General features: G+C 40.2%; 1 protein-coding gene across 1 annotated transcript in view; it reads left to right on the top strand.

Annotated features, from left to right (window-relative positions):
• The window catches only part of FAM174B (family with sequence similarity 174 member B), a 78,820-nt gene that overhangs the window by 16,860 nt on the left and 39,533 nt on the right, over nt 1-22,427 (top strand). The gene's annotated exons all lie outside the window — the stretch shown is intronic.

The raw sequence follows: 22,427 nt of genomic DNA, 5'->3' as shown, positions 1-22,427 counted from the left end.
CACCCCAGGTCCACATGGGGTAAACAGCAGGAAATGGACATGCTCTTACAGGCAGGTGCCGTTTTATAACATAGCCAGGTCTTGGCTCAGCTCTTGAGTTTGGCAATACACCCACACCCGACGTATCACATACAGTGGGGAAAATAAGTATTTGATACACTGACAATTTTGCAAGTTTTCCCACCTACAAAGAATGGAGAGGTCTGTAATTTTTATTTTAGGTACACTTTACCTGTGAGAGACAGAATATAAAAAAAAAATCCAGAAAATCAAATTTTGTGATTTTTACACAATTAATTTGCATTTTATTGCATGAAATAAGTATTTGATACAATAGAAAAACAGAACTTAATATTTGGTACAGAAACCTTTGTTTGCAATTTCAGAGGTCAGACGTTTCCTGTAGTTTCTTGACCAAGTTTGCACACACTGCAGCAGGGATTATGGCCCACTCCTATATACAGTTCTTCTCTAGATTTTTCAGGTTTCAAGGCTGTTGCTGGGCAACATTGAGTTTCAGCTCCCTCCAAAGATTTTCTATTGGGTTCAGGTCTGGAGACTGGCTAGGCCACTTCAGGACCTTGAAATGTTTCTTACGGAGCCACTTCTTAGTTGCCCTGGTTGCGTGTTTAGGGTCATTGTCATGCTGGAAGACTCAGGCCTGACCCATGTTCAGTGCTCTTACTGAGGGAAGGATGTTGTTGGCCAAAATCTTGCGATACATGACCCCATCCATTATCCCTTCAATACGGTGCAGTCGTCCTGTCCCCTTTGCAGGAAAGCACCCCCAAAGTATGATGTTTCCTCCACCATGCTTAACGGTTGGTACGGTGTTCTTGGGGTTGTACTCATCTTTCTTCTTCCTTCAAACATGGCGAGTGGAGTTGATACCAAAAAGTTCTAAAAATTACCTGTTTTTTGTTTTTATACTTTTTAACAATAAAATACTCATTTACTCTATATCTATGGGATCCACTTTGTTTTCCATTTGGACTTCATGAACCAGTAGCTTACAATGTTCAGTATTTTTCTCCGGACTTCATGATAATTCTGGATGTGGATGCCCTGACATTATAATCACTTCTGAGTAGCTGCTGCAGCTTGTTCCTTAGACGATTGGAGCTATACCATACCCTGACCCTCGGTGTTGTGCTTGCTCGCAACACAACTCTCTAAAGTGAGCCGCTCTAAGGTGAAACCTCCTCCACTGTTTAACCCTCTAAATGCTGCGATCAAGAGTGATCTCGGCATTTAAAAGGCAGTGAGAGGGGGCTCCCTCTCCCTTCAGATCTCCCTTCAGGTTCTTCATGATGACCCCCGGGTCACCAAGCTATGGAAAGCATCTTAGACTATGCTCATTGCATGCTCTAAGATGCTTCTGACAGTGCAGCACTGACAGGTATAAAGCATTGCAATGCTGGTGCATTGCAATGCATTATACCTGCGATCAAAGTGAAAAAAGTGAAAGTCCCATAGAGGGACTAAGTAAGAAAGTAAAAAGAAATTGTAAAAATATATTTTTTAAAAATTACATAACAAAATATAAACAAAAAAAAGTACACATATTTGGTATCGCCACGTCCGGAACGACCCTATCTATAAAACGGTCACAGTAGTTAACCCCTTCAGTGAACGCTATAAAAAAAACGTGGCAAACTATGTTTTTTGTTCATACTGCTGGAAAAACATTAGAATGAAATGCGATCAAAAAGATGAATGTAAATAAAAATGGTATAGCTGAAAATGGCATTGTGTCCCGCTAAAAACAAGCCAACATACAGCTCCATCAGTGGAAAAATTAAAAATTATAGCTCTCAGAATATAGCGGTGCAAAAATATTTTTTTTCTATAAGTTTTTGTTTAAAAGCACCAAAACATAAAAAAATGACATAATGTGGTATTGCTGTAATCGTATCGACCAGAAGAATAAAGCTGCCTTATCAATTTTCCCACATGCGAAACATCTTAAAGAAAAAAAAAAAAAAAAAAACTATTCCTGAATCGCTGCTTTTTGTTCATTCTCCCTCCCAAAAATCGGAACAGAAAGTGATCAAAAAATGTCATGTGCCCGAAAATGGTACCAATAAAAACGTCAATTCGTCCCGCAAAAAGCAAGCCATCACTTGACTCTTTCAGCCGAAATACTGGAAAATTATGGCTCTCAAAATATGGAGATGCAAAAACTAGTTTTTGCAAAAAAAAAAAAAAAAAGCGTCTTTTTAGTGTATGACAGCAGCCAAACACAAAAGACCGATATAAATCTGGTATCGCTGTAATCGCACCGACCTGAAGAATAAAGTTGTCTAATCACTTATACCGCACGAGGAATGGTGTAAAAAATAAATAAAAACAATTCTTCACCTGCTGTTGATTTGTTAATTCTGCCTCCCAAAGATCGAAGTAAGGCTTGGCTCATACTTATCATGCGCTCTACGCTGATCGCTTACATCGGGTTTTCCATGTAAATTTTTGAAATACGTGATTTAGACCATGGAAGATTCCCTATAATGAGGCAGATGGGGGGCACTGTGGACGCTTTGACCTATGATCCCACGTTGTCCATCTTTTTAGGCATGCATAAAAGTGTGGTCCGCCACAGTTTTGTGCACTTCTGAAAAGAAAGACACCGCTGAACAGAGGCCAGATGGAGTCCACAGTACCTCTGCTGCCTCATTATAATGAATGGATCCCTCGGGGGTTTCATCTGAATTACGTCATTCGGAGATTTAGATGGAAATCCTGATATAAATGCTCAGTGTAGATCGCCAGATAAATGTGATCCGAAATGTTATGTAAACTGTTCCCGTCAAAAGCTTCAACTCAATTCACATAAAAAGCAAATCCCCACTCAGGTCCATCATCTGTCAAAGGAAATATAGGGAGCTTGCGCTCCCACTTTCAAAAGCCCTCTCCCTTCTGAGCCCCACAATGTGTCTAAACCACATTTGGCGTCCATATGTTTGGCAGGGGTATAATTTCCGAAATAGGGTCACTTGAGGGGGATATTCTGCTTTTATAGAACTTAGGGGCTCTGTATATGGAGTCCACAAACTATTCTAGGAAAATCTGCGTTCCAGGAGGCAAATAGCCCCCCCCCCCCCCTGAGTCTTGCCGTGTGGCTAGCAGTACTGTACAGCCGCATATGAGGTATTTCCACGTTCAACAGAAATTTGTGACACATTTTGGTGTAATTTTTACCAATTTCCCTGTGTGAAAATGTAAAATCTGAGTTTACAACAAATTTTTTTTGTTAAAAATGTAATTATTTTTTCTTCACTGCCCAATGATATAAAATTCTGTGACCCACCTGTGGTGTCAATATGATCACTGCACTCTTAGATGAATTCATTGAGAGGTGTTGTTTGTAAAATGGGGTCACTTATGAGGGGATTCTGCTGTTCTTACACCTCAGGGGCTCTCCCAGTGGGTCATGGCACCCGCAACCATAGCTGTAAAATCTGTACTAAATTATGCCGTTCCTTCCTTTCTGAGCTTTGCACTGTGCCTCAAAAGTAGGTCCTGATGACATGTAGGGTATTGGCGCACTCAGGAGAACTTGTACAACAAACTGAGAGGTCCATTTTTTCCTATTAGCCCTTATAAAAATTTAAAATTTGGAGCTTAAGCCACATTTTAGCGGTAAAAATGTAATTATTCTTTCTTCACCGTCCAATGGTACAAATTTCTGTGAGGCACATGTGGTGTCAACATGCTCACTTCACCCCTAGATGAATTCATTGAGAGGTGTAGTTTGTAAAATGATGTCACTTATGAGAGGGGTTCTGCTCTTTTGAACCTCAGGGGCTCTGCCAATGTGACATTGTACCCTCAAACCTTTCCATCAAAATCTGAGCTCCAATATGGCGCTTCTTCCCTTCTGAGCTTTGCACCGTGCCTCAAAAGTAATAGTTTTCAACCACATATGGGGTATCGTGTACTCAGGAGAAATTGCACAACAATTAGTACAGTGCATACTCTCCTGGGGCTAAAGGAAAAATGTGATTTTTTTTTTTTTTTTTTTTTTTTTTTAAATCGCGGCTCTATAAACTTCTGGGAAGTTTTTGATGACTTTGAGGGGTGCAGTTTTTAAAATGGTGTCACTTTTGGGTATTTTCTGTGATATAGGCCCCCTAAAGTCACTTCAAATGTGATGTGGTCCCTAAAAAAAAAAATGGTTTTGTAAATTTTGTTGGAAAAATTAGAAATTGCTTTTAACCCTTCTAACGTCCTATAAAAAAATTAGGTTTCAAAAATTGTGCTGATGTAAAGTAGATATGTTGTAAATGTTATTTGTTAACTATTTTGTGTGAGATGGTTTAAGGGCATAAGAATTCAAATTTTGAAAATTGTGACATTTTCAAAATTTTTGCCAAATTTCCAATATTTTCACAAATAAACGTAAGTTATATCAAACAAATTTTACCACTATCATGAAGTACAATATGTCAAGGGAAAACATCTCAAAATCAGTGGGATCCGTTGAAGCGTTCCAGAGTAATTACCTCATAAAGTGACATTGATCAGATTTAATAACTGAGGCTTGGTCATTGACGTACAAAGTGTCTCAGTCCTTAAAGGGTTAATAATTCCAAATTGTTATGTACAATGTGATCTAATAGAGTAATTGTAATGTTTAAGTTTTATACCACTTCTTTTTCTAGAAATACTAATTATCTTACAGAATTCTGGATGGTTTATTGCACAGATCTGTTTAAGAACATGGACAGTTAAAGGGAATCTGTCATCGGGTTTTTGCTACCTCAGCTGAGAGCAACTTGATGTAGGCAATTAGAAACTGAATCTTATGATGGATCACTTAGTTTACTGGATGTAGCTGTTCTGACACAATAAGAGCTTTTAGATTTAAAATGAAGCAGAGCTAGAAAGCTAACCCCACCCACACCAGGCTCTCTGTGTACAAAGTTCATAGACAGTGAGGTGCTTATCAAAAGGGGAGGGGCATTGCCAGACTAGTGTAGTCCAGCAATATTAATCTCTTAGTGATAAATCCTTCACAGTTAGTAAACAACAGCACGCACTTTGACAAGTGACACATCCCTGAATTCTGTGTTTCATCTTCTATCTCCAGCTGTCTTCATATCACATAGTAAAAGCTTGCTGACATTCCCTTTAAAGATGCAGTTAAATACAATCCCTCATAGTAATCATATATACAAAGTTTTCAGTAATCTCTCTCTCTTTTTTTTTTTTTCTAATCCGTAAATTTTAACATCTTGTTTTAATGGTAAACTGATATTAGGGAGAGAAAAATGTAATGTAGGAAAGGTATTGACATTTCTTTCTAGGTGATTTTCACTTTTAAGTTATCGACTATTCTTCTGGGTTACAATTAAGTCACTAATGTTTGGAAGTCAAAAGCTGTTTCCTTGTGGTTCCTTGTATCTAAAGCATGTCTAGCAGATGAAGCGTATATTGAAGGAAAACCAAGTGAGAGGAATTGAAAAGAAGGTGAATTAAAGGGGCTTTCCGGTCATCATATACTGATGCCCTAGCCATAAAATAGGTAAACACAAATCAGATTGGTGAGAGTCCCAAACCTGGGCCAATCCCCTCACACTGACCAGCGGTTGGATGAAAAACACATGGAACAGAGTTGCACTACACAGCTCATTTTAATTTGTAGTTGCCTTGCTCAGGTAGTGTACAACCGTTCCTATTAAAAAGAGTCGGAGTTGGTTTAAAATGTACCAACTCCGACGCCTAAAATATATAATAAATTGGGTTGATTAATACAATGCAGGATGTGCTGTAAATGTTTTCATAAGAATTTGGGAAAGTTATGAAATGTTATATAAATGTTTTCTATTCCTGATCAAATGATTTAGATAAGTTTCTATGAGCTTTCCACATCTTGCCACTGGGATTTTTGTCCATTCCTCAAGGCAAAACTGCTCCAACTCCTCCATGTTAGATGGTTTTCACTGGTGAACAGCAATCTTCAAGTCTGACCACAGATTATCAATTGGATTAAGGTCTGGGCTTTGACTAGGCCACTTTGAAACATTTTCTCGTTTCCCCTTAAACCACTCGAGTGTTGCCTTAGCAGCATCCTTTGGGTCATTGTCTTCTTGGAAGGTGAACCTCTGTCCCAGTCGCAAATCACTGACAAACTGAAACAAGTTTTTCTCAAAAATATCTTTGTATTTTGCACCATCCATCTTCCCCTCGACTCAGACCATTTTGCCTGTCTTTGTTGCCGAAAAACATTTCCACAGCATGATGCTGCCTCTACCATGTTTCACTGTGGGGATGGTGTTCTTGAAGTGAAGAACGGTGTTGGTTTGGTGCCAGACGTAACGTTTACCTTGGTGGCCAAAGGGTTACATTTTGGTGTCATCTGACCACAGCACCTTCCTCCATACGTTTGGGTAGTCTGCCACATGTATTTTGGCAAACTCAAAACGAGCCTTAGAATTTTTGTGTGTAAGTAAAGGCTTTTTTATGCCCACTCTTCCATAAAGGCCACCTCTATGGAGTGTACGGCATATTGTGGTCGTATAGATAGATACTTCAGTCTCTGCTTGGGCACTCTGCAGCTCCTTCAGGGTTACCTTTGTCTCTGTGCTGCCTCTCTGATTTAATGCCCTCCCTGCCTGGGCTGAGAGTTTTGGTGGGTGGCCCTCTCTTGGCAAGTTTGTTGTGGTACCATGTTCTTTCCATTTGATGATAATGGATTTGATGCTGCTTCGGGGGATCATCAGAGATTGGGATATTTTTTTATAACCCAACCCTTACTTGTACTTCTCAACAACTTGGTCTCTGATTTGATTGGAGATCTCCTTGGTCTTCATGGTGTTGTTTGGTTAGTGGTGCCTCTTGCATAATGGTGTTGCAGCCTCTGTGGCCTTTCAGAAAAGGTGTGTGTATACTGACAGACCATGTGACACAGGTTGCACACAGGGAGACTTCCTTTCACTAAGCATGTGATTTATGAAGGTAATTGCTAGCACTGGGTTTTGGCTTCATTGCAAAAGGGGTGAATACATATGCAGATGCCAATTTTTATTTATTTGATTCCATAAATTTAATTTATGCCTATATTTTTCTCACTTCACCAACTTAGACTATTTAGTGCTGATGCATCACACGCAAATCGGATTACAAAAATATTTACATACAGGTTGTAATGTAACAAAATAGATAAAAAGCCAAGGGGGTGAATACTTTCGCAAGCCACTGTATATAGAGCTTTTTTATGTGTGACCTGTGTCATTGCCAAGATCACCATGTAGCGCCAGCCTAAAAGTTATGATGTATTTCTTACGTCCCTGATAGTTAAAAGGGTTGTGTCAGTTTGCCAAGCACTAATCAAACATGGATATGTTTACACTGCAATAGTCAGTAAGGCTGAGTGCCCACGTAGCGTTTTTCAAGCGTTTATGCTGCGGAATTTCCGCAGCATAAACGCTTGTGAAACGCTAGGTAATCCGCACCCCATGGTCCCCAAGGGGATTCCGCATGTTCTATGCACATGCTGCGGATTTTTCCGCAGCGTTTATGCTACGTACAAAAATCCGCAGCATGTCATTTAATTTTGCGGAAGCGCAGCGGAACTCCCGCCATTGACTTGCATTGAGACGCATAGAAACCGCGACTGTACATTTTTACAAGCGGCTTCTATGCGTCTCTATGTGCGGATGGTACCCAGTTCTGGAGGAGAGGAGACTCTCATCCAGACCTGGGTACCATTGTACCTGTAAAAAAAGAATAAAATGACAAATAAAGTTTATACTCACCTGTCCGGCGTCTTCTCTCTGAATGCCAGCAGCGCTGAAGGACCTTCGGTGACGTCACAGTCATGTGACCGCAGGCCCTTCACCGCTCTGTCTCGCGATATGCCGGCAGCCGGGAACCAGCCAGGAAGCAGCGCTGCAGCCACGCCGGGGCCTCGGGGGTGAGTATAGCTTTATTTGTTTTAATTTTTACGGTTCACACTGTATAAATCCATGGTGTTTGCATGGATTTATACAGTGTGACCTAGTTGTCAAGCACTTTCCAAGTGATGCTATCGCCTGGAAAGTGCTTGTCAATCTGCATGCGGAAACGCATGTGAACCCGCATGTGGATCCGCATGTATTCTGCAGGAAAAACGCATGCACAATCTGCATGCGTTTTTTTCTGCCAGGGAGATGCAGAAATGCTGCAGAAATTTTCTGCTTCATTTCTGCATCGTGGGCACATAGTTTTCTATTTTCCCTGTAAGGCTAACAGCAACTTCCCAGGTAAAATCAGCAGTTTGCCCAATTTTTTTCAGAACTCTCATGTTAAAAGTTGACCTTAAACTATAGTTGGAAGGAGATGGCAAAATACATATGTGATATGCTAATTTAATGGATTTGAAAGAAAAAGTGGCAATATTGCCTGTAGCACCACATCATTCAACGTTTTACCTTTCCAATGCAGTCTAATACGCAGTAACTTCTTGAAGATGTGCAGTAAGGGAGCTTGATTAAAGTAGCCCACGGTGCTGAAAAGCTTCTACATAAGTTATAACCTTTGTTTTTCATTATGTTGATGAATGTATACGTGTGGTCATTGAAAGGCTGTGTGCCCACGATGCGTATTTCATGCGTTTTTGGTGCGGAAATTTCCGCAGCGTAAACGTATGATAAACGCGTGGTAAGCCTTCTGCCATGGTCCCCTATGCAATTCCGCACTTTCAATGCACATGCTGCAGTTTTTTCCGCAGCGTTTATGCTGCGCTCAAAAATCCGTGGCATGTCCATTAATTTTGCGGAAGCGCGGCGTAATCGCCGCAATTGACTTGCATTGAGACGCAAATAATCCGTATCAGTACATTTGTACTCACGGATTATATGCGTTTCAATGTGCGGATGGTGCACAAGTCTGGAGGAGAGGAGACTCTCATCCAGACCTGGGTACCATTGCACCTGTAAAAAAAAGAATAAAATAAAAAATAAAGCTTATATTCACCTTCCGACGGCCCCCGGTCTCCTTCCCTGTGCTTGCCAGCAGACTGAAGCACCTGCGGTGACGTCACAGTCATGTGACCGCAGGCCCTTCAGTGCAGTGTCCTGCGATCAGCTGGCAGCCAGGAAGGAGCGCAGCAAGACACGCCGGGCCATCGGAAGGTAAGTATAGGTTTATTTTTTTATTTTTACCATTCTTTTACGGTCACACTATATAAATCCATGCCGTTTGCATGGATTTATATAGTGTGACCTAGTTGTCAAGCACTTTCCAAGTGATGCTAAAATCGCCTGGAAAGCGCTTGTCAATCCGCATGCGGAAACGCATGTGAATAACGCTTCAAATCCGCATGTATTTGGCAGGAAAAACGCATGTACAATCTGCATGCGTTTTTTCTGCCAGGGAGATGCAGAAATGCTGCAGAAATTTCTGCGTCGTGGGCACATAGCCTAATAGTCTTTGTTTTGCTCAGTGATATCTGCAGCGTTCTCTGTTGAGCTTAACATGTGAGCAGACTTCTAAGGTATTAATGCTATCGAGGGACGCAGTTGGTCATATCATGGAATAGTGGCTGCAGAGCTGAGTAAAATGTCATTTTTATTTATTAATATCTGACCTCCATTGCGGAGATAATACTTTTTATTGTTTCGATTTTAATTTACCCTTTAGCTAAAGGAATGTAAGCAAGGATTCTTCTCTGGGGGTGTTGATTTTAGTATTTTTTCCCTACGTGACATTTACCAATCATAAGCAAGAGACATCTATACTGAGGGGAAAAAATCACAGCTCAGTGGCTTAAGATCCTAAAATAAGTAATGTAATCAATTTCCAAAAGTGCTTGCGGTTCCAGATATATCTCGCTGCATGTCTGAGGCTTTTGCTTACGTGGTTCCCATGGATATGTCCTGTAGTTCTTTTATGTCAGGTCGCACATGCTCAGTAGATACCTGCAGTATTGCTGTGCATGGTTACATCGACCTCAGTGCAAACAAATGGGCACTGTGCTCCTGCTGCAGCCAAGGGAGGAACAATTATTCTCCTCTCTAACTGCTCTACACAGCGGTGTGATAGATTCAGCAAAGCGAGCACAGAAGAACCAGTCACAAATTATTTTTTTCCATTAAAATCATGAATATTTCAGGCCGTATTTATTATAATGACACCTCCTTTCATTGTTTAAATAATACTATTGAAATGAAAGCTGTGCTATGATTGGTTGCTATGGGTAGCTAAAAGTTAGGAGAGCATGCGTAGGGAAATATATCTAAAACACAGACTTATTTGATGTAGGATTATAACATTCACAGGGTGGTGAGGATAGAAAAGAATTACTGTACATTTACTCATGTAACTCTTAATATATATTAATAATATTTTTTTTATTATTTAGTATTGTTTCCACTTGTCAGCTCTGACTCTGTTGCCATTAGCAGATCACAATGTAGCTTGATGAAGTGTGTTAAAGGGGATGTCCACTACTTCAACAACCCCTTCTGAATCCCCGTGTTTCCGGCAAGTAAAATAACAACACTTACGCGCCCCTCCAATGTCAGAACTGACTTTCCTGGGGCTCACGTGATATTGTTATGTCACACAGTTCCTGCAGCCAATCAGCGCTGGCTTCATGCTCCCCTCCTAACTCATGTGATTGTCATGAAGCAGCTGCTCTCACTTCCTCCCGATGTCTTGATTTTTCCGAAGGAGGGGAGAGTAAAGCCGCTGGAACGGTGCCGGCACCGGAGATGTGTATAGGTGTTATTATATTACTGGGGGGAAACCTAGGGATTCAGAATGGTTGTCTGAGTAGTGGACAACCCCTTTAATGTCATCTGTGCAAAGGGAAAGGCAGGGAGAATGTAGAGGAAGCTGGGGATGATGTGGTTTTCAGTGGTCTCATCGTCAGCACTGAATGACCACCCACTTCACACTGAGCAGAAAGACGATATAATGTAGAAGTTGGAGTAAGAAACAAGAGTAAGGCTACGTTCCCACCAACAGTATTTTGTGAGTTTTTGATGTTGCAGATTTTCTGCACCAATTAGGTAAATTAGATTACGTGTAAAAAAAAAATGCACTCGAAAACCGAATTAAAAAAACTTCTGATTTTGAGTGTGTTTTTTTTTTTACACATTTTTATTGCATTTTGGCTGTAGAAAGGCAAGTATACAAACAAGATTATATGCTTAGCGTTATGGCAGCTGGTGTGTGAAGCCTTTTATAGAAGGCAATTATACTGAGCTGCTACAAATCAATTGAATTTTAACTTACAGAAATCCAAGGAAGTAACTGAATCCCTGACCCACTTCACTATATTGGTCCGGGTAAGGAAAAGCAGTGCGTGCTTTTGAAATCCCATTTACGCCTTGCCCGGGATGTGCTGCCCATAGTGATGTGAGCAGTCGCAATGTTTCCATTGTTGTACTAGGTTTTCACTTTTTGTTTTTTTCTTTTTTTACAACTATTTTTCTTTTTTATGTATTACAGTAGTTTGATAGGTCCATCACAATTCTTACCTATTGTTTGTTCATTCTTCACAAATAGCTGTAGACAACCCTTATCATTGGCAGAAGCAAAAAAAAGAAAAGTTCTCAATTTTAAGTAGCTGCAGAACACAGTAGAGTGGATATAAGTCAGTGCATCGTAGTTTGCAGGAATTTATGTTGCTTCTGTAAAGCATTGTGTTGTGGAATTTGGAGGTTGCGGCAGCATTCACTGTGATCAATGACTGCAGCGATAGACTGATTTATATACACAGGAAGGAAGGGCGCTTGTCTAACTTTCCTTACGCTATTGGTTTACAGATGACTTTGAAGCTCTGGGTCACTTGCACTGCTTTGTTGTGTTTGAGATCTTTAGAACAATAGCTAGGAACGTAATGGAATTCACATAGGTTATGTCTTACATTGAATGGAAAATAGATTTTTTTCCATCAAACCTGATCATGGAGATATAATTTGATGTATTCACTTAGCTGTATCTTATTCTAGAAAAAAAATCTGAGCAAATATCCCTTGTACCCTTGGCTGGGATCTATTTCCGCCTTTGGTTATTATAAATGACATAATGGGCTTCAGCAAATGAAGCATGAGATTAGTAAAGCTTTTATAAATGTAATATGGGCGAATGCATAAGTCTGTGATTCCCCATGACCCTAATTCGGGCGTCCATAGTGGGGCGTGAGATGAACTTCCATATGCCTCTGATTCTACACAAAAGTAGTTTTTTTTTCTGTCAAATTTCACAGGAAAAAAGAAAATCTGCTATGGCTAGTTGAGAAATGATTCCTTCATTGTACCCACTGGCACACAATAAGCAAATACACCAGTTTTTACTCATGAAATATGAAAAATGACAAAAAAAGGACAAGGTCTTCAAGGAGGCATAATTTATTTTTTTTATTTTACTCACTTGCGTGGCGCCATTAATTCCACAGCGCTTTACAGACATTATCGGCATTGTCCTCATTTGGGCTCACAATCCGGATTCCCTATCAGTATGTCTTTAGAGTGTGGGAGGGAACCCACATAAATATGGGGAGAACATATAAACTCCTTGCACCATGTTGCGTTTGGAGAGTCCCTGTGTGCCTAAACATTTGAGCTCCCCCACAAGTGACCCCATTTTGGAAACTAGACCCCCCAAAGCACCTATCTAGATGCATAGTGAGCACTTGGAACCCCCAGGTGCTTCACAAATTGATTCGTAAAAATTAAAAAGTGAAAAAAAAAATACTTTTTCATTTTTACGGATTAATTTGTGAAGCACCCGGGGGTTCAAAATGCTCACCACCCATCTAGATAAGTTCCCAGGGGGAGTCTAGTTTCCAAAATGGGGTCACTTGTGGGGGGTTTCCACTGTTTAGGCATATCAGGGGCTCTCCAAACACAACATGGCGTCCGCTAATTATTCAAGCAAATTTTACAGTCAAAAAGTCAAATGGTGCTCCTTCCCTTCCGAGCCCTGCTGTGCGCCCAAACAGTGTTTTTTCCCCACATATGGGGTATCTGCGTGCCCAGGGGAAATTGCACAACTAATTTTGGGGTCCATTTTTTCCTGTTACCCCTGCGAAAATGAAAAAAAAATTGGGTCTAAAGTAACATTTTTGTGAAAACGGTTAAATGTTCATTTTTTTTCTTCCACATTCCAAAAATTCCTGTGAAGCACCTGAAGGGTTAATAAAGTTCTTGAATGTGGTTTTGAGCACCTTGAGGGGTGCAGTTTTTAGAATGGTGTCACTTTTGGGTATTTTCTGTCATAAAAACCCCTCAAAGTTACTTCAAATGTGATGTGGTCACTAAAAAAATGGTTTTGTAAATTTTGTTGGAAAAATGAGAAATCGCTAATCAAGTTTTAACCCTTATAGCTTCCTAGCAAAAAAAAATTTTGGTTCCAAAATTGTGCTGATGTAAAGTAAACATGTGGGAAATGTTATGTATTAACTATTTTGTGTGACATATCTCTCTGATTTAAGGGCATAAAAATTCAAATTTTGAAAATTGCAAAATTTTTAAAATTTTCGCCAAATTTCCGTTTTTTTCACAAATAAACGCAAGTGATATCGAAGAAATGTTACCACTATCATGAAGTACAATATGTCATGAAAAAACAATCTCAGAATCAGGGGGATCCGTTGAAGCGTTCCAGAGTAATTACCTCATAAAGTGACAGTGGTCAGAATTGTAAAAATTGGCCCGGTCATTAACATGCAAACCACCCTCGGGGGTAAAGGGGTTAAATACTCATTAACAAAAAACACAGCCAAGCAATTTCAGCCCGAAGGCATTGCCACGCCCCAAAAAAAAGGCAGCAAAATTTTCATTGTTCATAATAATTACCATAAGGGTGAACTCGCATGCAGCAGATTAGTTGCATAAATTTCTGTGACTAAAAATCAGTGTTGTTGATGTGAATGAGTTTTTTAGGGGAATACACATTGGTTTCTGGGGCAGTTGTAGAAATATCTGCTGTATGTGATTTCATTCTAAAGAAAGTCCTTAATTGGTCCCAATTTTATTTTGCACCATGACAATGACAAAGTTTGAAAGATTTCTGCAAAATGCTGCAAGAAGCCATAATGTTTAACTTCAACCTTAAAGACAATTTCAGATGTTTATATTCCTTTTTGACATATGGTATATTTCTTTATTTTTATATGCTTCTCATTTCTTTTCACGGGCAGTGGTCATTTTCCCCACTTTACCAATTAATCTGGATCTAAAAATAAGTTCAAAGCAAATATGGCACAAAAAGACCAGTCACTAGATTATATATTTATTTCTCTTCCTTTGTTGCCTATGTTTATTTATCCGCATGATTCTTTACAGATTACCATGAAAGGCTACATATGACTTGAAACCCAGCAAAACACCCCCAGGTTACAATTGCACACTACAGATAGCACTCCTGAAATGCCAGACTGGTTTTCAAGTTATAGAGGGGAAGTTACAGAAATCTGGAGTATTCTAGAAGTAAAAACAAACTATTAGGCTATGTGTGCACGTTCAGGATTTGATTGCAGAAATTTCTGCAAGGTTTCTGCATCTCTTGGCAGGAAAAACGCTGCGGCATATACTCACTTTTTTTGATGCGTTTTTGTACAGCAATGAATGCTTTTTGGAGCTAAATAAAGATATTTGAAAAAAAAGAAACGTGGGACATCGCTTTAACCCTTGGATTACCGTCGGACCTGGGGTGAGTATATTGGTTAACTTAAATGATTAAAGAATGTGTCTGTTTTATTTCAAATAAAGTTTTTACTCTGTGTGTGTTTATTTAACTCTTTAGTTACAGCTTACAAGTTTAGTAATGCGGGTGTCTGGTTGACAACTCTTCATCACTAAACAGAGGGCTTGGTGTCAGCAACACCTAATCCCATTAGCCCTGATTCCCATTCATGTAATTTCTTTGGAAGCTGAGAGCTGCTATTTTTAGCTTTGGAAAGAGCTATTAAGCCAACATGTTCCCTGGCTATTAAGAACAGCTCACAGCTGTTTGGTTAGCCACTACGTCTCCATCAGCAGCAGCCATCAGCACTTTGGACGCAGCATATTTTCGCTGCGTCCAAAACGCTGTGTTCTAAATGCCGCATTTGGTTTGTCATTACATGCGGATCCACAGAAATTGACATGCTGCGGGTGAGTTTGGGTATGTGCCCATGATCAGGAGTCGCTACAGGTTTAATGCTGCGTGTTTATGCAGCATCAAACCTGCAGCGGCCAGATGTTACAGCATAGTGGATGGGATTTATAGAAATTCCATGCCCTCTATGCATGCAACTGAGGCTGTGGATCACCCGCGGACACTGTCATGTGGCGCATCTTTCAGGACCGCAGCATGCCAAATTCACTTGCGGATTCGCTAGTCTCCGTAACAGAAATTTGAACACTAGAATGTATTGAATGCGGTAAATCCGCATGGTTCAGTGAACACATGCGGATTTACCTGTGTTCAATAGAATGCAGCGTTTTGGACACAGCAAAAATATGCTGCGTCCAAAGTGCTGTTACGTCTGGATCGTGGGCACATAGCCTAAAATTTAAAAAAATGGCGTGGGCTCCCGCGTCATTTTCATAACCAGCAGAGTGAAAGCCAACCACTGGGGGCTGATATTACTAACCAGGGAAGGGTCCATTATCCAAAAATGTTCACTGGCTATTAATAACAGTCCACAGCTGTTTACTTAGACTTTACTGGCTAGATGACAGGTGGACCCCAGAAAAAAATTGATGTAGGGTCCCCCTATAAAATCTAACCAGCAGAGGCTAGGCAGACAGCTGCTGGCTGATATTAATAGCCTGAGAAGGGGCTATGGATTCTGGCCGCCTCCGAGGCTAGTAATATCATCTCTCAGCGGCCCCAGAACTGGCGAATCCATAAGATGCGCCTAATCTGGTGCTTAGCCTTCGCTCTTCCCACTTGACCTGGTGCTGTGGCCAGTGGGATAATAGGGTTGGGGTACATGTCAGCCTTGTATCGGCAGCTGACATGAAGCCCAGTTTAGTAATGGAGGGCGTCTATAAGACGCCCCCATTGCTAACCCCGTAGTCAAAGTTTTGAAATAAAGACACGGCCAGAATAAAGTCTTTTATCTTAAATAAAATTCCACACGACTTTAATTTCTTTACCAATAAAAAACACTGTATACTCACCTAACGCCTAATCCCCAATGCCCTTGTCTCCTGTAAGAAACCAAAAATAAAAAACAACAATATCCGTGACCTGTCCGCCGTAATGACATAATCCAATGTCCCATGACAATCTGGGTCACTTCTACAGCAGACACACCAGCAATCACTGATTTGACTGTTGTAGGGGACATCACTGTATACACTGACAGTCAGTGTATAGCGCAGAGCTGCTGGGACTGAGGTCACTTGAGTGGAGTGAATTTGCTGCACTGAAAATAAAGGGGCCGATTAATATTGTACGCCCACTTTTCAGTTTTTAATTTTTTTAAAAAAGTTTAAAATATCCAATAAATTTCGTTCCACTTCACGATTGTGTCCCACTTGTTGATTCTTCCCAAAAAAATTAGAATTTTATATCTTTATGTTTGAAGCCAGAAATGTGGCAAAAGGTAGAAAAGTTCAAGGGGGCCAAATACTTTCACAAGGCCCTGTAAAGTCAGATTTGAAAAATTTGGCCTGGTCACTAAGGGGTTAAACCTTCATACTCTTGGTCTTATTGGAAAGTTCTGATAACACTAGTATGTTAACACTATTTGCACATGTCTGACAAACATCAATGATTATATAGAGATATTACTCACATCCAATTATTCCACACCAGAACAAAACACTGCACAAACAGAATGGCTATAAATGTGCAGTCATTGTGTTCCACACTAGGGTCAGGGTCCCAGGTGCAGTGTTATGTGATGTCAGGATGATTGTACACATACAGGCACAGACCAAAAGGTCTGTTTCAGAAAACACATTTTCCCTCCTCAGGGATGGTATCCGCCTGGGAATTACCACCTTAATTGCGCTGCATACAGTATATGATTACTTATTGGACGTAACAATTCAATCACAAATATCCATTAACTTTCAATACGTGACATTTGCCTAATGTAGTCTCCTTAACACCAGTGTGTTTTCACTGTGCGTGCTCCCCAAATTTCTGAACCCTTGAAATGTCCCCCATGTTTAGTTGCGTAATGCCTAGATAGAAGGTGTTCTTCAAATTTATTGATCACACCTTCTTTATTGGTCACACCTTCTTTATTGGTCACACCTTCTTTATTGGTCACACCTTCTTTATTGGTCACACCTTCTTCATTGGTCACACCTTCTTCATTGGTCACACCTTCTTTATTGGTCACACCTTCTTTATTGGTCACACCTTCTTTATTGGTCACACCTTCTTTATTGGTCACACCTTCTTCATTGGTCACACCTTCTTTATTAGGAAGAAGGGCAAACTACTGCACTCTTGGTATTAGGTGGTGCTCAAGTAGGGGACAAAGCCTGATATACGTGAAGAGAAACTTGGCACTCAAGTAGACTTAGAAAATCTTGAATACTTTTAATGATGATAAAGTAGTACAGTGGCACAGACATTTCGGTCTAATAAGACCTTCATCAGTGTACGTATTGCTTAGAACAAAGTAAATGCACAGGGGAAGAATGCAGTATCCAGCATCAGAATTTTCAGGCTTGCTGACCAGTAAAGGAAAATTCGGCGGTGTGAACGCGGCGTCCACTGTGGCGCACCATTGAACTAGCAGTGGACGCTGCTTTCACACTGCCAAATTTTTTGTTTTGTTTTGTGACCCCACACATGATTATGGAGTCAATTGGTGCCTTATATCCCTTTACTTTACTTTTTTTAATAGGATATATTGTTTCTTCTTGACAACACACAATTGTATTTTTATTATTATTATTATTATTATTTTTTTTTTCGCTATCTTTTGGTAGACATTTAAATTGCAGGGTGCATGTTTTTATCCAGGTGTTTACCCATCCTGTTTGTTGGTGATCTTGTGTTATCACTATACTACTACTATCTGTGTATTTAATTTTAGATATATTAATAAAGGTGTGGTGTGATCTTACATATTTGCCTTAAACTTCTGTCATGCATGGGTACATGGTATAGGTGTCTGAAATACGTTACTTCCATGATACTGATATACTCAGTTGACAACACTTCATTAAACAGAGCAAGACCAGTTTTTAAAAAATAGAAAACAAAGTTCTTGGTTTCTTCTGATTAGCAGAACACTGAGGAAAATGTAACCATTTGGTGTATATAAGAAGCATATAGACTTTATGGAGGTAGCCCTCTGCTTCTGATCCCCTTTTATTTTTCAAGGTGATAACTAACAGAAGCACTGCCAGACACAAGCCGCCCATGTATTACATCAAAATCCCAACCTTGTAATAATATAGTATTCTACTGCAGAAAAAATGTCTGTCAGGCTGTGACTTTTAGCAGCAAAACTGAGATGTCTTCTGAAGTGCTGGACGCTGCACCCATGTGGATTATATTTAATGAGTTATCTGGGGGGAGACAGACCCTTTAAAGCCACATGTATAGGGTCGTATTCAGATCCTGAATGTACCACACACAGCCTACTATTATATTTTATTAGTCCTTATTGTGACCATAGTTTCCTTGGAGGAAAGCTGATTTGCGGCATGTAGCTGTTATGGTAGTGAAGCAATTCAGTCGGGGAAAAAGGTAATGGGTAATTTTTTAGGTAATACACTAAAAACTGCAACTGACCCTGCCGGTTCCTGCACAGTCTGGAGATCCTTACCCCGCAGTCCCTAGTGAATCCTGTGTGAGCTGAGATAGCCCTGACCACAGACTAGGCATTGGCAACTCGGACCTATACTGCCTGAAAGGTCGTCAAAAGCTTCACGTTCCTCCTAAAGAACCGGAAGGCAAATTACCTACAGAAGGGAAAGTGTGCTGAATTAGGAAGAGATCCCAGAGTGAGTAAAATAAAGCACAAAATACAAAATAAAGGATTAAATATGTACTTCAACTAATTCCTAAAAAAAAAACAAGATAGGTGCAGGGTAAAGAACATAAATAGCAGAGAGATTAACCCTAGCTGGTCTTTCACTGACTAGATTAAATACAGCAGTTTGGCTGTACATCCAAATGAGTATCACCAGCAGGAAATACCAGCAGGTCGAAAAGTATATAAAGCTGCACCCGAAAGTTGATAGGGCAGACAAATGAGTAAATGAAAATATCAGTTATCCTAAAAAGTCTGAAACAAGGATAACAGAAACTACACACCTGGCAAAAAGGTGCATCTGCTGTGGCTTGACGGACAGTGAAGCCGATCACAAAGCACAGGCTCAAGGGTTCGAACCCAGATGCATGACATTAGCATTGAGTTATGCTAACAATGCCATGCAGCCGCTCAAGTGGTGTGCAGGGGTCTGTCATACACTGGCCATGCAAATGTCATTGCCATATGTATGAGTGCTAATAACATATATGTGAACACAGTCCAACTCTGACCACATGTATTCCTAGACGGTTTTGAAGTAATTTCACACACATAAACAGGTATATATGTAAGTTATAAGGAAGATAAAGCTACATACTTATTACAGAAATTGAATTTAATTTTTTTGTTTGTTTTTTTAATTTTGTCAAGTATCCAAAAATGTCTGTGAGTCAGCGCACTGTGCTTCCTGTGAACACGAATCTATTAATGAGAAGCATAAGGCTATATTTCTTCTTATTACTAGCATTTGCCTATTATGTGCTATTAGTCCAGTGGGCGCTAATGTCTAACCAAGCTGGACACCAGATAAGCTCTAGGACATTCCCGTAAATGTTTAATTTTTAACAGGGTGGTTATTTACGGAGGAATGCATTTCCTAGAAAACCTTCTCCTCTTCCATATGCACCTCAGATAGAGAACATTTACCATAATTATGTCTGGAGACTTCTGTTAGCCATGATTTTCCTATTAGGGAAGAAAAAAAAGAAGTAGGTTTCGCCTTTGAAATTTTAGATATAGATTGATTTCCTTTGCTCATGATAACAATCTTGGAAGTTTTATATCTCCTGTAATCTTCCTAGTAAGGAGAGATGGATGAGCTAATGAACAGATTGTCACGAACAAGACAATATTTAATCCAGTTGCCCAGGGGAACATTTTTATATGCTTGATTTACGCACGCTGTGTGACTACTTAACACTGGTTTTAAGAGCATTTGATTTTGCTTAAATGGCCTGGCATTTTTATGACCTAATTTAGAGAAGACTGAGATACAGAGCCTGTTGTGCAAGTGTGTTAACTATTCCTTCCCTCCCTTCCTTCCTTCCTTCCCTCGTTCCCAAATCCTGCATTCAGCATTATGCTTTCTAATCTGTCTGAATATTTAATATATGGTTTGCATTCCTCTTTAACGCCATTATGCCATTACCACCTACTATATGTGCACATTTGAGACAACATTGTATTGTATGCGGGCCATGGATAAGAAGTTTTGTATTGTACAACCATTATTATTTATTATTATAGCGCCATTTATTCCATGGCACTTTACATGTGAAAAAACAATTGCAGTACTGAGCCCCTCTGTCATTAGTGTTGATTTTAATTGTTACATGTACTGTATCTACTATTTAAAGGGAACCTGTCACCAGAAATAACGCTGTTAGCCTGCAGATATTTGGATAATCTGCAGGTTAATAGCGTTATTATGCTGCCCGGCGCCTGCACGCAGCCCAATGCAGCGGGGAGAAAATGAACTTTATTCTCCCCACCAGCATTTGGTTTCAGTCATAGAGATGGGAGCTGCGTGGGTTCAGTCATCGCTCAGAGAATACAGAGCAGTGGCTGTAGCCGCATCCCCGGTCCTTACTGACAGCAGGCCGCAATGCAGAGGGAGTGTCAGTCAGGGCCGGGGGCATGGTTACAGCCGCTTTGTATTCTCATGCAAATGAGCGATGACTGAACATGGGGGCAGGAGTCCCCACCCCCATGACTGAAACAAAGTGCTGGTAGGAAGAATAAAGTACATTTTCTCCTCGCTGCGTGCTGGCGACGGGCTGGTTAGTAACGCTGTTAACTTGCAGTTCAACCACATATCTGCAGGTTAATAGCGTTATTTCTGGTGACAGGTTCCCTTTAAAGAGAAGGGACAAGGCAGTCTAAAAACCATATGGTACATTAAAAAACCATGTTTCACCTGTAGTTGTCATAAATATTCAGGTGCATTTTGCCACTTGGTAATTACGACTGCACAACTATTAGATGTACTGACACCCTAAATAGAGAGGAGAGCACCCAATGCTGCCAATGGAGGGAAAAATAGGGGGGGGGGGAATAGACACTGATCAGAATCAGTATCTGCCCCTAGCAGAGAATAGCTCCCTCATGGGCGGTAAGGTCACGGCCCCACTATCAGTATTTGGTCAGTATTCGGACAGTATTTTTTCTCAGGAGTGGGAGCCAAAACCAGGTGAGGAACAATCAGAGAAAAAATCAGGGGGAAAAAAAGGGGAAAAAAAACTGTGCATAAAAGTCATTTAGTATATGGGTTTTGTTAGATTCCTCAGAGTGCAAAATCCTGCATATCTAAGTATCTGGGTGTGTCTGAAAAACAGATCTTTCACTCCCCACCCAAAATGACAAGCAGGGATATCTGCTATAAGATGTGTTTAGATAGATCTGTTTATATGCATGATGTTATACCTGAGGAAGGCTCAAAGAAGTCGAAACCGGTTGTATTTTAGTTTGAAATAAAAATGATCTTCGATTCCGAATATCGAGTTCCATCACCATCCTGCTGGGAAAAAAATTTACAATTGTACATTTTGTCACTAAATTTATCTATAACCCACAATGTTATGTTTACTGAGAAAATCATGCAGTCCGTTTTTAAAAGCTGTTATAGTATCTGCCATTACTACCTCTTGTGGTCGGGCATTCCACAGCCTGACTGCTCTTACTGTAAAGAACCCTTTCCTGTTTAGCGCCGGAATCGCCTTTCTTCCACCCGTAATGAGTGCTCCCTGGTCCTTAGTATGGTCTTTGGAAGGAATAAGTCATTGTGCAGTGTGAAAAAACCCAGTGGCAATTTTCAAACTGGTCACTGGGGCTTTTTTTTGACTTGTGCTTCCTTTTGTGTAAGGAAACAACACATGTACATAAGCCACAATGGTCAGACTGAAGTGACTAAGGAGCCTATTCAAAAGTCATTTTGAAAGGGGGAGAGCAGGGTCATCTGAGACATCACCTATTGTGATTGGTGGCTCCTGTTTTATCAGCTGTGTATATAGGTGTCACTTGTCTCTACCCTTGTAAGCTCTTCCTGATAGAACAGGAAGTAAGAGTCTAAAAAAGCCCCAGTGGCCAATGTGATAATTGCAACAATAATTTTATATTTTTTAGAATAAAAATTGTGACAAAAAAAAAAATCATTGTATTTTTTTAAAAACATACCTGTAACATAAAAACTTAATTTGAAGAGTAGGTTTTGTGATGATAGTAA

This window comes from Phyllobates terribilis, unplaced genomic scaffold (assembly GCF_046119375.1).
Source record: "Phyllobates terribilis strain yellow unplaced genomic scaffold, ASM4611937v1 Scaffold_11__3_contigs__length_659146591, whole genome shotgun sequence".
Taxonomy (NCBI): Eukaryota; Metazoa; Chordata; class Amphibia; order Anura; family Dendrobatidae; genus Phyllobates; species Phyllobates terribilis.
The sequence above is the reverse complement of the archived record's forward strand: the minus strand, read 5'-3'. Positions and strand labels throughout refer to the sequence as shown.